This window comes from Callithrix jacchus, chromosome 8 (genome assembly GCF_049354715.1).
Source record: "Callithrix jacchus isolate 240 chromosome 8, calJac240_pri, whole genome shotgun sequence".
Classification (NCBI taxonomy): Eukaryota; Metazoa; Chordata; class Mammalia; order Primates; family Cebidae; genus Callithrix; species Callithrix jacchus.
The window spans coordinates 33060380-33074655 of NC_133509.1; the positions used below are offsets into that span (position 1 = coordinate 33060380).

Consider the following 14276-nt stretch of genomic DNA (forward strand, 5'->3'; position numbering starts at 1 on the left):
CTATAAAAGGAATCACACAGTGTATACTTTTTAGTGCAGGCTTCTTTTGCTCAGCATGTTTTTGAGATTTATCCTTGTTTGGTGTTTATCAAGATTTGTTCCTTTCAGAAGGAATTTTTACCACAAAGATTTTCAAATTTATCTCAACGTATTTCTTTTTATTTAATTTGTATGTGAAAAATTTTAGCCTATTTTCTACATTTCTCAGTCAATTGTGGATTGTTTTAAATTTACAATTTTAGGTCTGCCCAGTTTTGGATCTCTAATATTTTGCTTATTTTAGTTTTTGTCAAGCCCATGCACTTGACTTCTGCTGGTTCCTTGAGCCTATACCAGAGCCAAGGGCCATTTTCTTCTTTCTTTTAAAGGTCACATACAGTGCCATCTTTTTATTAGCTGGCATGAGTGTATATTTATCCAAACATCTGACTTATTCCAGCTTTAGATTCTATTCTTGCTTCTGAATTATTAAAATACATATTTAATTTACAATACCTACTAGTATTTATAAAAAATTTACTGAAATTATTCATGGTATTTGAGGGGAAACACTCTATTTAAGAGACCCATGATTGATTATTTGTTTATTTAGTGCATTTGATTTTGCAAATGAGTCTGGAAGTGTTAGTTGCAAATATATGCATTTGCTTCTCTGGCTACAAGAAAAAATAGAAATGCACAAAGAGAAGCAGTGTAAAGAAGAAGAGGTGATGACCCCCAGACTGGCCAAAGCTGGAGCTCCACTATATCCTGCACCTAGCGCCTGTGTCCACCTCCATTGCTGCCACCATGACCAAGAGAAAGGCTGAAGGGGATGCTGTGGAGATCAAGCCAAGGTTAAAGAGGAACCACAGAGAAGATCCATGAGGTTGTCTGCTAAACCTGCTCTTCCAAAGCCAGAGCCCAAGCCTAAAAAGGACTCTGTAAAGAAGAGAGAGACGGTATCTAAAGAGAAAAAGGGAAAAGCTGATGCTGGCAAGGAGGGGAATAACCTTGCAGAAAATGGAGATTCCAAAACGGATCAGGCACAGAAAACTGAAAGTGCTGGAGATGCCAAGTGAAGTGTGTACATTTTTTATAACTGTGTACTTCTGCGTTTTAATAAAACTTCTGCATTTTATAAAAGTTCTGCCTTTCAATAAAACTTGATTAAAAATACTAACAGTATTTTTAATCAAGTTTTATTGAAAGGCAGAACTTTGTTTTGCTATTTTTTGTTTAAGCTATGTTGTTAGTACACAGAACACTTCATTGTTGTTTTTGGGGGAAGAGGCATATGTCACTACTAAAAATTCTCCGAAGCTGGACTGATGTGGGGAAAATGCCTTTTCCTTTTAGTTTTGAGAGACTTCCTCTGGGTTCCTAGGAGGAGGGATTTCCTGACTTTGACACACATGGCCACCTTGGCACAAAGCCTTGTGGTATGGCAAAACAAATTCGTTTTTTATGTCTTCTTCTCCCTTTCCACCTTTCAGAATAGACTTAACAGAAACCATCTTTTGGGACCTGACCCTCTATAATTGGTTACCAGAGTGTCAGGCAATCTGGACTTTCTCCTCAAAAGAGCAGTGGTTCCCATTTCTAGATTGCGGATCTTCAGATAAATTCTGCCATTTTTATTTCACTTCCTGAAAGTCAGGGTTGGCTCATGAGAAGTTGTTAAACAGTATACTAAATGTGAAATGTCTCCCCTCACTCTAAACCTTCTCTGTTCAGAGCATCACATGAAGACTTCATTGGGTTTTACAGTGGCTTTCTGATTTTTCATAGTCCATTGAAGAAGGGAGTTTGAAAGTTGTTGTATACTGTGTATACTGTTAACGATTGTCTGCCCATGTCCTGCCCAAAATACCATGATTGTTTATGGAAAGTATATATATATATATATATATATTTTTTTTTTTTTTTTCAAAAGTCACTTTTGCTGCTGCAATTGAGATGGAAAGTATCTTTAATGAAGCTGGATACAGTTTGGCTTGGGAAAAAAAAGAAATGCACAAAGAAGGCAAAATGAGCTTGTGCTGTTCTGAAGAATAACTTTCATGCAATCAGCAGAGAGACAGATCCAATTTAAAAGTCAATTCTCTTCTCCCTCACTCCTGCACTGCCCACAACTGAAGTTTCTGAAGAAGAGTGAGTTTGTGGGATAGTCAGTCTCCCTACGTTTTCCACCTCCACTCTTGAACTGTCAGTCTCCTCTGGCTCCTGTCTTGTTTGTCCCTTTTTTTCCCCCCAAATAAGACCTACCTTGGGTAAAATTATCATATCAGCTCCCCTGCCATCACTCCCTTTGCTGCCTGATTCTCTTCCTTTACTCTTGTGTGCAAGCCTTTTTATGCTGAACCTCCAACCCTCAGGGCTCAACCAGACAAACAAAACCAGCAGGAAATACACATTAAGAGAGTTATGGCACAGAATTGGCTTATGTGATGGTGGGCAGCTGGCAAGGCACCCTAGAAGAGCAGGCCTGATCTCTTAGAAACCAGCTGAAGCTGTTAACTACAGAGAAATTTCTTCTACAGAGAAGCCTTAGCTTTGCTATTAAAACTTTTCAACTGATTGAATTAGGCCCACTCAGATTATTTAGAATAATCTCTTTTATGTATAGTCAACTGATTATGAATTTAATTCACAGCTACAAATTACCTTCATTGAAACACCTAAATTAGTGTTTGAATAACAGGGGACTATACTGAATTGACACATAAAGCTGACCATCACAATCTATTTCCTATAGGCGTTGGCTTTCACATACTGGCTCAACTGGCAACTAAAATTTAGCTGATAGAAGCTGAATGCTCAGGAGCATTTTTGTTTTATGAAGAAATCTTCAAAAAACAATATGAAATAAAAATAGTGAAGGTATGTCCAGGGTGGGGTACCTATTCAAAAGGCAAGAACTGCTCACAGGCATGGTCACCCATTCTCATTGTCCCCTCAATCTCCTGAAATGTCAGCCATTCTGAATATTTTATCTCGACATAGTCCTCTACCACCCCCATCAATGTACCCACCCAACACCTCTTCATCAGCACCTCTAGGTTTCCTCCCATGAAAACCCCTTGAGATCTACACCTGACATCTACATTTAGGTTTCCCCACCTTCTCAGCCCTGTGCTTATATTTAGGGACCACACTTTTCTCTCATGTTTAATTTGTCTCTTGTAAAATTCTTTATGAAAATCAAATTATTTATTTATTCATCCATCAAATATATGTCTAGGGCATTGGCAGGTGGTGCACATAAAATAAACAGATTCACTCCCTCTGTGTCCTGGGGTTGTTTCAGTCTGTCCCTCTGTGCTAGAAGCCCAGGACACAGAGGAAGAAGCAGGGTGTTCTGATGGAGGGATTTCAGAAAGCTGAATAGAGTCTGTCAGCAGGGACTTGAAGGTTAACAATGATTTTGATGGATGGAGAAGAGCCTTTCAGATTAAGTGGACTACACGAAGAAATGCAAGGAGTCCTGAAGATGAAGGCATAATTCAGAGCTTGCTCCTGGGTTTGGATGCAGGCGGTAGCTGGTTGGAGAGTCACACTTGGGGCATCTGGTTATATCACCAGCCTCACTTCACTTAAGTGAGGCCGAAGCCTGCTGATAATTAGAAGAGACTAAGGCTTAGGACAGATTTAGAAGAAGTGGTTGAAAAGATAGAATGTCAGAGAATACAATATCCCAAAGTCATGAAAGTCAAGGGAGAATGTTGTAAATCATGTTGGTGCCATAGAGAGAGATCTAATGTCTTGTGACTTAGTGCTCAGCTTTCTGTCTTGTTGGGCTACCGCTGTTTGAGTCCTTTGGCTAAAGAGAGTAGGCTTTTCTTGGTGTTTTTTACCTCCTGTACCTGGTAGCACAGGCTTCTCTAGCACATAGTCCACGAAATCTTTATTTTTCATTTTAGTTTTGACTTATTTATTTATTTTTTGAGACAGGGTTTCACGCTATTGCCCACGCTAGAATGCAGTGTCACAATCGTAGCTCACTGTAGCTGTGAACTCCTGGATTCAAGCTGTTCTCCTGCCTCAGCCTCCCAAGCAGCTGGCACAGGTGTGTGCCACCATGCTTGGCCAATTTTTAAACTTTTGATAAAGACATGAGTCTTGTTACGATCATGGTAACTGTTACTCAGGTTATATAATGCAGTGGTGGGATCACAGCTCACTGCAGCCTTGGCCTCCTGGGCTCAAGTGATCTTCCCACCTCAGCCTCCTGAGTAGCTGGGACTACAGGTGCGTGCCATCATGCCCAGCTCCTTTTTTTTTTTTTCTTAAATAAGAGACAAAGACTTGCTATGTTGCCCAGGCTGGTTTTGAACTCCTGGGCTCAAGTGGATCCTTCTGCCTTCCGCCTCCCAAAGTGCTCGAATTACAGGTATGAATCACTGTACCTGGTCTTTGAAGTTTTCAGTCAGTTTTTTTGAGGTATCCTTTACCTGCAATAAAATGTACTCATTTCAAGTGTACAGTCCTATTAATTTTTTTTTAGAGTCAGTGTCTCACTCTGTCATTCAGGCCGGATTGAGAGAGCATGATCATAATTCTCTGCAGCCTTGAACTCCTGAGCTCAAGTGATCCTCCCACCTGAGCCACCTGAGTATTTAGGACTACAGGTATGTGCCACCATGCTCAGCTATTTTTTTTCTTTTATAGATATCAGGGTCTCACTGCATTGCTCAGGCTGCTCTTGAATTCCTGGTTGCAAGTGATCCTTCTTCCTAGGCCTCCCCTCTGGGATTATAGGTGTGAGCTAGCATAGCCAGCCTTGAACTTTGAAAAATACATGTAATTATGTAACTATCATCATAAGGTATAGAACTTTTTCATCATCAAAAAGTTTTCTTTTTTTGAGACAGAGTCTCACTCTGTCCCCCAGGCCGGAGTGCAATGGTGTAATCTTGGCTCACTGCAACTTCTGCCTCCCGGATTCAAGTGATTCTGCTGCTTCAGCCTCTTGAGTACCTAGTATTACAGGCCCGTGATATCATGCCCAGCTAATTTTTTTTTTTTTATTACAAACAGAGTCTCACCATGTTGGCCAGGCTGGTCTGGATCTCCTGACCTCAAATGAGCCACCTGTCTCGGTCTCCCAAAGTTCTGGGATTACAAGCATGAGCCACCATGCCTGGCCAAAAAGTTTTCTTATTTAAGATTTTAATACTATCCACAGTGAAATACAGATTCAATGTGATCCCTATCAAAATCCTAACAATGGCTGGGTGTGGTGGCTCATGCCTGTGATCCCAACACTTTGGGAGGCTGAGGAGGAAGGATTGCTTGAGGCCAGGAGTTCAAGACCGGCCTGGGCAACAGAGTGAGACCCCCCACAAGCTCTACAAAAAAAAATATCCAAGAACATTTCTTGCAGAAATAAGAAAATACATCCTACGATTCATAAGGAATCTCCAGGGACCCCAAATTGCCAAATAATCTTGAAAAAGAACAGAGTTGGACTTTTTACACTTTTCAGTTTCAAAACTTACTACAAGGCTATAGTAATCAAATAGTACGGTTCTGGCATAAAGAAGGACATACAGATCAGTGGGTTCAGAAATAAACCCTTGCATATATGGTCAAATGATTTTTGACAGGAGTGTCAAGAGCTTTCAGTAATGAAAGGATAGTCTTTTTCAACAAATGGCATTGGGAAAAGTGGATATTCACCTGCAAAAAAGAAAAAAAAAAGAAGTTGGACCCTTACCTTACACCATATACAAAAATCAAATAAAAATGGATTACAGACCTATATGTAAGAACTAAAACTATAAAACTCAAATGAAAACATAGGGGAAAAGTTTTGTGGCATTATTTTAGCAATTATGTATTAGCTATAACTCCAAAAGGATAGGCAAAAAAGAAAAAAGGTAAATTAGATTCCATGAAAATTAAAAACCTGTACATCAAAGGACACTATTAACAGATTATAAAGGCAACCCAGGGAATGGGAAAAAATATGTGCTAGCTAATCATAGCTCTGATAAGTCATTGATATCTAGAATATATAAAGAAATATAGTTCAACCACAAAAAAACCCAAACAACCCAATTTTTAAAGTTGGGCAAAGGATTTGAATAGGCATTTCTTCGAAGAAGATATACAAATGGCCAGTAAGCACATGACAGATGTTTAACATCACTAATTATTAGGGAAATGAAAATCAAAACCATAAGGATGCCAGGCCAGGTGGCTTGTGCCTGTAGAGTCTGGGCTACTAGGGAGGCTGAGGCAGGAGGATCCCTTGAGCCCAAGAGTTTGAGGCAGTAGTGTGTGGTAATTGCATGTATGAGTAGCCACTATATTCCAGCCTGGACAACATAGCAAGAGCCCATCTATTTTAAAAAATCTGCATACAAGGAGTTACCACTTTCCACTTTCCACCCATTAGAATGGCTATTATACACACACACATAGGTGTAGGCAAGGTGTGGAAAAATTGGAAACTTTGTGCATTGGTGGAAATGTATAGACATGCAACTAGGCTGGGCATGGTGGCTCACGCCTGTAATGCCAGCACTTTGGGATTAGGAGTTGGGCTGATCATTTGAGATTAGGAGTTCATGACCAGCCTGGCCAACATAGTAAAACCTTGTCTGTACTAAAAATACAAAAATTAGCTGGGTGTGGTAGCACATGCCCGTAGTCCCAGCTACTTGGACAATAGCAACAACAACAAAAACCATGCAACTGCTATGGGAAATGGTGTGGTATTTCCTCCAAATATTAAACATAAAATTACCATATGATCCAGACTTTCCACTTCTGATTATAGATCCCAAAAATGAAAGCAGAAACTCGAACAGATACTTGTACATCCATATTCATAGCAGCATTATTCACAATAATCAAAAGAAGGAAACAACCCAAATGTGTATACATACAGTGGAATATCATTCAGCCTTAAAAAGGAAGCCTATAATCCCAGCACTTTGGGAGGCTGAGGTGGGTGGATCACGAGGTCAAGAGATCGAGACCATCCTGGTCAACATGGTGAAACCCTGTCTCTTCTAAAAATACAAAAATTAGCTGGGCATGGTAGTGCATGCCTGAAGTCCCAGCTACTTGGGAGGCTGAGGCAGGAGAATTGCTTGAACCTAGGAGGTGGAAGTTGCAGTGAGCCGAGATCACGCCATTACACTCCAGCCTGGGTAACAACAGCGAAATTCCATCTAACACATGTTCCAGCGTGTATGAAACTTGAAGATACTATGTCAAGTCAAACAAGAAAGTCACAAAAGGACTTGATATGGTGGCTTGTGCCTGTAATCCCAATGCTTTAAGAGGCCAAGGCAGGAGGATCATGTGAGCCCAGGAGTTTGAGACCAGCCTGAGCAACATAGTGAGACCCAGTCTTTACACACACAAAAAATTCACTAGGCATGGTGGCATGTATCTGTAATCCCAGCAACTCCAGGAAGCTAAGGTGGGAGGATCACTTAAGCCTGGGAGGTCAGCAGGGCAATTAGCCATGAGTCACTCCAACATGGGTAACAGAGTGAGACCCAGAAAACAAGAAAAAAAAAGAAAGAAAGGAAGGAGGAAGGAAGGGAGGGAAGAAAGGAAAGAAGGAAAGAAAGAAAATGAAAGAAAGAGAAAGAAAAAGAAAGAAGTTTAAATTTTATAACAATATGATGACTATAATCCCAGCACTTTGGGAGGCTGAGGTGGGTGGATCACCTGAGGTCAGGAGTTCAAGACCACCCTGGCCAACATGGTGAAGCCCTTTCTCTACTAAAAATACAAAACATTAGCTGGGAGTGGTTGGTGGGCCCCTGTAATCCCAGCTACTCAGGAGGCTGAGGCAGGAGAATTGCTTGAACTTGGGAGGCAGAGATTGCAGTGAGCCTAGAACACACCATTGCACTCCAGCCTGGGCATCAAGAGCAAAACTCCATCTCAAAAATAAATAAGTAAATAAATAAATAACCCAATATAATGACTAGGAATATTAATTTATTTGCAGCACAGTAAAGGTGGATGGAGGGATAGAGAGAGACAAGGACTACATTATGAAAGGGACATTGGAGATCTCATAGTCCCACTAACAAATCTAGACTTAAAATTTGGTTAATATAGAGAATATGGTATAAGCAGGGAGGACTAGCCATTTCTCCTTGAGTTTTTTCCTGTGGGTCCTTCTTCCCATTCCTTGCTGTCTTCCTCTCCTTAAATGGAAGGAAGGAAAGGAAAGGGCAAGGAAATGGAAGACAGATCCGTAACTCCCAAAACTCTAGAAGGTTTTGGGCAAATAGTACTTGAAAGAGAGAAAACTCAGTTGGGTGCAGGGGCTCATGCCTGTAATCCTAGCAGTTTGGGAGGCTAAGATGGAAGGATCACTTGAAGCCAGGAGTTCAAGACCAGCCTAGACAACAAGGTGAGACCCTTGTTATTTTTCCTACCTTTTTTTTTTTTTAAAGAAAGAAAGAAAACTCTAAACAGCTGAGATACCTAGTTATTTGAAATAACTGTTGGTGGTGACAATTCTGAGTTGTTTCTTATTTCTGACACATCAGAAATGTGAATCCTATTGTAAGCCAAGTGACTTTGAAGGAGTCCTAGCTGAGGCAGATAGGGCCATCTTGTTGGGAGAGAACTGGGCTCCAACCAGCCAGAGGCCTCTTGTGACAATGCCAATGGGACAGGACATGCTGATTCTCTTTCTTGCTTCTCTCATCTCATCTCTCTCTTCTTTTTGCCACTCAGCAGCTATCTTGCTATCTTGTTCCAACTGTGTCTGTTTTCTGTCCTACCTTTTTCCTTTCCCAATCTTCTAGCATACTTCTGTCAGTGAAATGAATGTTTATGTTTTTTAATGTAACTTTTAAAAGCAAACACCCACTGATTCTGTAGCAAGACTGCTAGTTGCTTTGCAGCCATCCCTATTCCCCATCTTTCCAGTGTTTTACCTGTGTTCATGACTGTTCAGTCAAAGACTGCATTTCCTAGCCTTTCTTGCAGCAAGCACTAGCATATGACTAAGTTCTGGTCTTTGGGATATGAGTGGGGGTGATACACACAGTTCCAAGTCATGGCACAAAGAATATGTGCCTTCTCTTTCCAACCCTTCTCCTCTATCCTGCTTCCTGACATGGGGATGTGCTGAGGCCCTCTGGGACCATACAGATGAGGCCAGCATCCAAAGGGTGACAGAGCTACAAGCTACCAGGACCCCAAGTCCCTGTGTGAACAGGTAGACTTCTGCCTTGTTCGAGCCGCTTTTACCTTGATCTTTGTTACAGCAGCTGAGTATATACTCTAATAGAAATCCTACCGTGGGCAAGAAACTAGACTAGGCAATAAACATCTAAAGACGAGTGAAATGACTTGACAGTGCAAATCCTGAAAGAGTTTGAAATTGCCCCGATTGTCTCATAGAACTAATATTTATGGTTTTTGAGTAAACATAGAAATAAATTATCCGGCCAGGTGTTGTGGCTCATGCCTATAATCCCAGCACTTTGGGAGGCCAAGGTGAGCGGATCACCTGAGGTCAGGAGAAGATCAGCCTGGCTAACATGGTAAAACCATCTCTACTAAAAATACAGAAATTATCTGGCTCCTATAATCCCAGCTGCTCAGGAGGCTGAGGCAGGAGAATCGCTTGAACCTGGGAGGCAGAGTTTGCAGTGAGCCGAGATTGCACCATTGCACTCCAGTCTGGGGGACAAGAGCAAGATTTCGTATAAATAAATAAATAAATTCTCCCTGGTCTTAAGAGTTAAAACTTACATTTGTCTTACTTCAGCTCCTTTCTCAGGAAACTGACCCTCAGACAAGGAATTGAAACTCATGAGATCACTGCATCCAGACAATAAGGTGCCAGATCCCATCATCTATCATGATTGCTTTCCTACCCCTCCCTAATTCCTTTTTTCCCCAACTTCCCCTCTACATAACCCCCCCAGTTTTAGTTGCTCAGGGAAAGAGATCTGACACTTAGCTCCCATTCTCCTCTGCTGCAGCACCCAATTAAAGCCTCTTCCCTGGCCGTACTCACTGTCTTAGTGATTGGCATTCCCTACAGTGAGCAACAGGACCTAGACTGAACACCTGGCATTTCTGTAACAAGTTCACCACCCAGTGGGAAACAGTGCCACAAACTCAATAACTGTAATACAGGGTAGACTATGGAAATGGCTTTCTTGGAGACATGAACAAAGGCTGGTGGGAGATATTAATTCTGGTTGCAGTAGTAGTAAGAAAGACTTCCTAAGTGAGGCGATATATGTCTTGGGATTTGGACAGTGAATTGAATTCTGATTGAAAGAGGATAAATAGGGCCCTCCAGGAAGAGGGAGTAGTACATGTAAAGGCACGAAGGCATAGAAGTGCACATTGTATCTAGAAAGTAGCCGTCAGAACAGGCAGAATATCAGTGAATGTTGAACAACAGCCCAACTAGGTAGGGACCAGATTGTGATGGCCCTTGAATGTCATATTAAGGGATTTGGGGCCAGGCCCAGTGGCTCATGCCTGTAATCCCAGCACTTTGGAAGGCTGAGGTGAGTGGATCACTTAAGGTCAGGAGTTCAAGACCAGCCTGGCCAACATGGTAAAACCCAGACTCTACTAAAAATTGTAAAAATTGGCCTGGGGTGGCAACAGGCACCTGTAGTCCCAGCTACTCTAGAAGCTGAGGCAGGAGAATCACTTGAACCCAGGAGGTTCCCAGGAGGTTGCTGTGAGCCGAGATCCTGCCCCTGCACTCCAGCCTAGGCAGCAGAGTAAGACTGTGTCTCAAAAATAAATAAATAGATATGTAAATAAACAAAAAGGAATTTGGTTTTGAATGAGTGGAATTTGAGATGCTTATGAGGGGGTTGTTCAGCAGGCAACAGGAATTAGATTCTGGAGCTCAGAAGTCAGGTGTTGTATGCTATTGAAACATTGAAAAAAAAATAATGAAAGACTGAAGGCTATTAACTTCCAATTTAATATTGATATGGTTCGGCTCTGTGTCCTCACCCAAGTCTCACGTCAAATTGTAATCCCCTTGTGTTGAAGGTGGGGCCTGGTGGGAGGTGATTTGATAGGGGTGGTTTCTAATGGTTTAGCACCATCCCCCAGTGCTGTCTCATGGTAGAGTTCTCATGAGACCTGATGGTTTAAAAGTACGTGGCAGTCCCCTGCTTGCTCTCTCCCCCTCCCGCCCTGCCATGGTAAGACATGCCTGCTTCCTCTTCACTTTCTGCCATGATTGTAAGTTTCCTGAGGCCTTCTAGCTATGCTTCCTGTTAAGCCTACAGAACTGTGAGTCAATTAAATCTCTGTTCTTCCTAGATTACTCAGTCTCAGGTAGTTCTTTATAGCAGTGTGAAAATAGACTAATACAAAGATGCAATATGAAAGCCAGAGAGAGGGTCTTCTTTGAAGCAAATAAGTAGACTCCCAAATCTTGCAGTCACATGGCAGCAAAAGAACAGGCCCAGAACTAAAACAGGAACTAAACTTGCTCCATTGAAGAGTAAATTGGTGGCTGGGTGCAGTGGCTAGTGCCTGTAATCCCAGCATTTTGGGAGGCCAACGTGGGCGGTTCTTGAGGTCAAGAGATCAAGACCATCCTGGCCAATGGTGAATCCCTGTCTCTACTAAAAATGCAAAAATTAGCCGGGCATAGTGGTGTGCACTTGTAGTCCCAGCTACTTGGGAGGTTTAGGCAGGAGAATTGCTTGAACCCGGGAGGTGGAGGTTGCATTGAGCCAAGATTATGCCACTGCACTCTAGCGTGGCGACAGAGTGAGACTGTGTCAAAAAAAAAAAAAAAAAAGAAGAGTGAATTGGCAGGACACCATGGCTCACGCCTATAATCCACGCACTTTGGGAAGCTGAGGCATGTGAATTCCTTGAGCTCAGGAATTTAAGACCAGCTTGGGCAACATGGTGAAACCTTGTCTCTGCAAAAAATAAGCTGGCATGGCAGTGTGCACCTTGTAGACCCAGCTACTTTGGAGGCTGAGATGGGAGCCTCACCTGAGCCTGGGAGGTTGAGGCTGTAGTGAGCCATGATTGTGCCACTGCACTCCAATCTTGGTAACAGAGCAAGATCCTATCTCAAAAAAAAAATAAAAAATAAAAAAATACATAAAAATGTGAATACTCAGCCATGCCAACTGTGTTACATCAATGTCAGGGTCTTTATTGGGAGGGAATGGAATCCTGAAACTTCAGAAGGAAAAATCCAGGTTGATAAACTTGAAAATCTTGAGTCCTCAGATTCCCTGGACCCTCTGGGTCTGAAGAAGCAGCACAGTCCTTCCTGTGAAAGGGCAATGATCCCACTTTACTTAAAATGATGTAGATAGTTAGGCCTAGCTTCTGTGGGAGAGTAGTTGGTTGTGAGGGTTGCAAGATGGGGATTCTCCAGGAATGTAAAAATAATCTCACTGTGGGTGAAAGTTTCCAAAAACCTGGAAGATCCAGAGGTGTTTCAGGCCCAGACACAGCTGCTGGAAGCCACCTATGGCCCAGATGGATCACAAATCCCTTACATTGAGCAGGTGAGCAAAGACATGCTTGAGCTGAAAGCTCTGAAATCTTCAGCCCTCACTGAGGTCGTGGTTTATGACTACTATTTGTTCAAGCTCTGGACCAAGTGGATGCTACAGTCCGTGGCTGAGTGGTTCCAGCTTGATTTAAACTCTGTTCCAGCCTGGTGAATTAAGGAAAAACCATCTGTTTTGGGGTCTCTGCTCTTGTCTTTACTCTAGTTGTGAATATCTTTTTTGAACGCTGCTAATTCAAGAATAAAGTTTTAAATAGTTTTAAATACATTTTAAATAGTTTAAAAAAATTAAATAGAGGCCTTTACCTTGCATCATACCCATAATGCATAAGATCACATCCATCCATCCCCATAATCAACTCTTATCACCCCACCGGGCCACCAGACTAATGCTAGGATCAGAAAATATGGTGCCCGAGCATCTCACTTAACTGCTGAGGAAAACATGAATCACATGCTGAAAGAGCTGCAGGATATAGCCAATATGTATTGGCAGGAGCTGGGAGTGAATATATGGAACTGGATTCTAAGGAGTCTGGATCAGTGGAGATAAAGAAGAATTTATGGATAAGGGACCACTCTTTCATAACAGGATTTAACACCTTGGGAAATAGTGTTAACTCGCTGCCAAGACAGTTTTTGAGAAAGCTTTGAAAAAATATAACAGAAAATTCAGACTGCCTTGGAACATAGTAGAGGAGTAAAGGGCTCAGAGATCTGTGCTTTGTAGAGTGGATATATAAATCTGGAAAACCCATCTGCTACGTTCTGCAGAAGAATCCAGATGATACTCCATTTATTTATTTTTTACTATTATTTTTTTAAGAGTAGTCAAGTGCAGTAGTGAGAAGGGGGAAAGAGTAGAACAAGAAGTTCGATCTGTAACTGACTGTGAACAATCAATTGAGATAACTCACTACCTTCGGACCAGCCGATACTCCATTTCTTAAAGGGGTAAGGAATGTGCTGGTAAAAGAGGGCATCGGAATCATTGAGAAACTCAGTAATGACTATCTTCTGCAGGCCAGGGCCACAGAAGTAAGATATACCATTATAAAACTGGGATCCCTAATAGCCAGGGCTATGAGAGGATCCTATCATGTAATAGAGGTTAGATATTAGCACTTAAACCATCACATGCAAAGTGGGTGAGATTATCATAGTAAGCAGAAAAAAATAGAGTGTTTTCCAGAGGAGTCTGATACATGATACATAGAGGGGTATGGAGATGGTTAAGAGATGATGGGTGTAGGGGCAAGGTGGACATCCAGTACAAGTTTTGACTATTGGTCAATCTATAAGATGAAAAGAAATCAAGAATGAATGATCAGGAGGTTGAGGGCAGCTGCCCGAATAGAGTCATAGTTCTTTGCCCAGTTTCTATATCTGAGCCAGTTTTCAGATCCAGAACCCAATGGGCGAAGTCTGCTGTGCCAGATGTATCCTTGCCAGAAAAGACTAGTATGGTCTCAGGTACAGCTGTTGACCTGATGAATGCAGTCCTTTTCATCCTAATAAGAAAGGAAAATAAGAATCAGTTCGGGCTGGGTGCGGTGGCTCATGCCTATAATCCCAGTACTTTGGGAGGCCAAGGTGGGAGGATCCCTTGGGTTTAGGAGATTGAGATGAGCAATATGGTAAAACACCATCTCCACAAAGAAATGCAAAAATTAGCTTGGTGTAGTTATGCACACGTCTAGTCCCAGTCACTTGGGAGGCTGAGGTGGGAGGATGGCTTGAGCCTGGGAGGCAGAGGTTGCAGTGAGCCAAAATTGCACCA

General features: G+C 42.0%; 1 pseudogene; it reads left to right on the plus strand.

Moving 5' to 3' along the window:
- The first annotated feature begins 572 nt into the window (after positions 1-572).
- On the plus strand, positions 573-1061 carry LOC144577505 (non-histone chromosomal protein HMG-17 pseudogene; annotated as a pseudogene).
- Positions 1062-14276: the final 13215 nt, after the last annotated feature.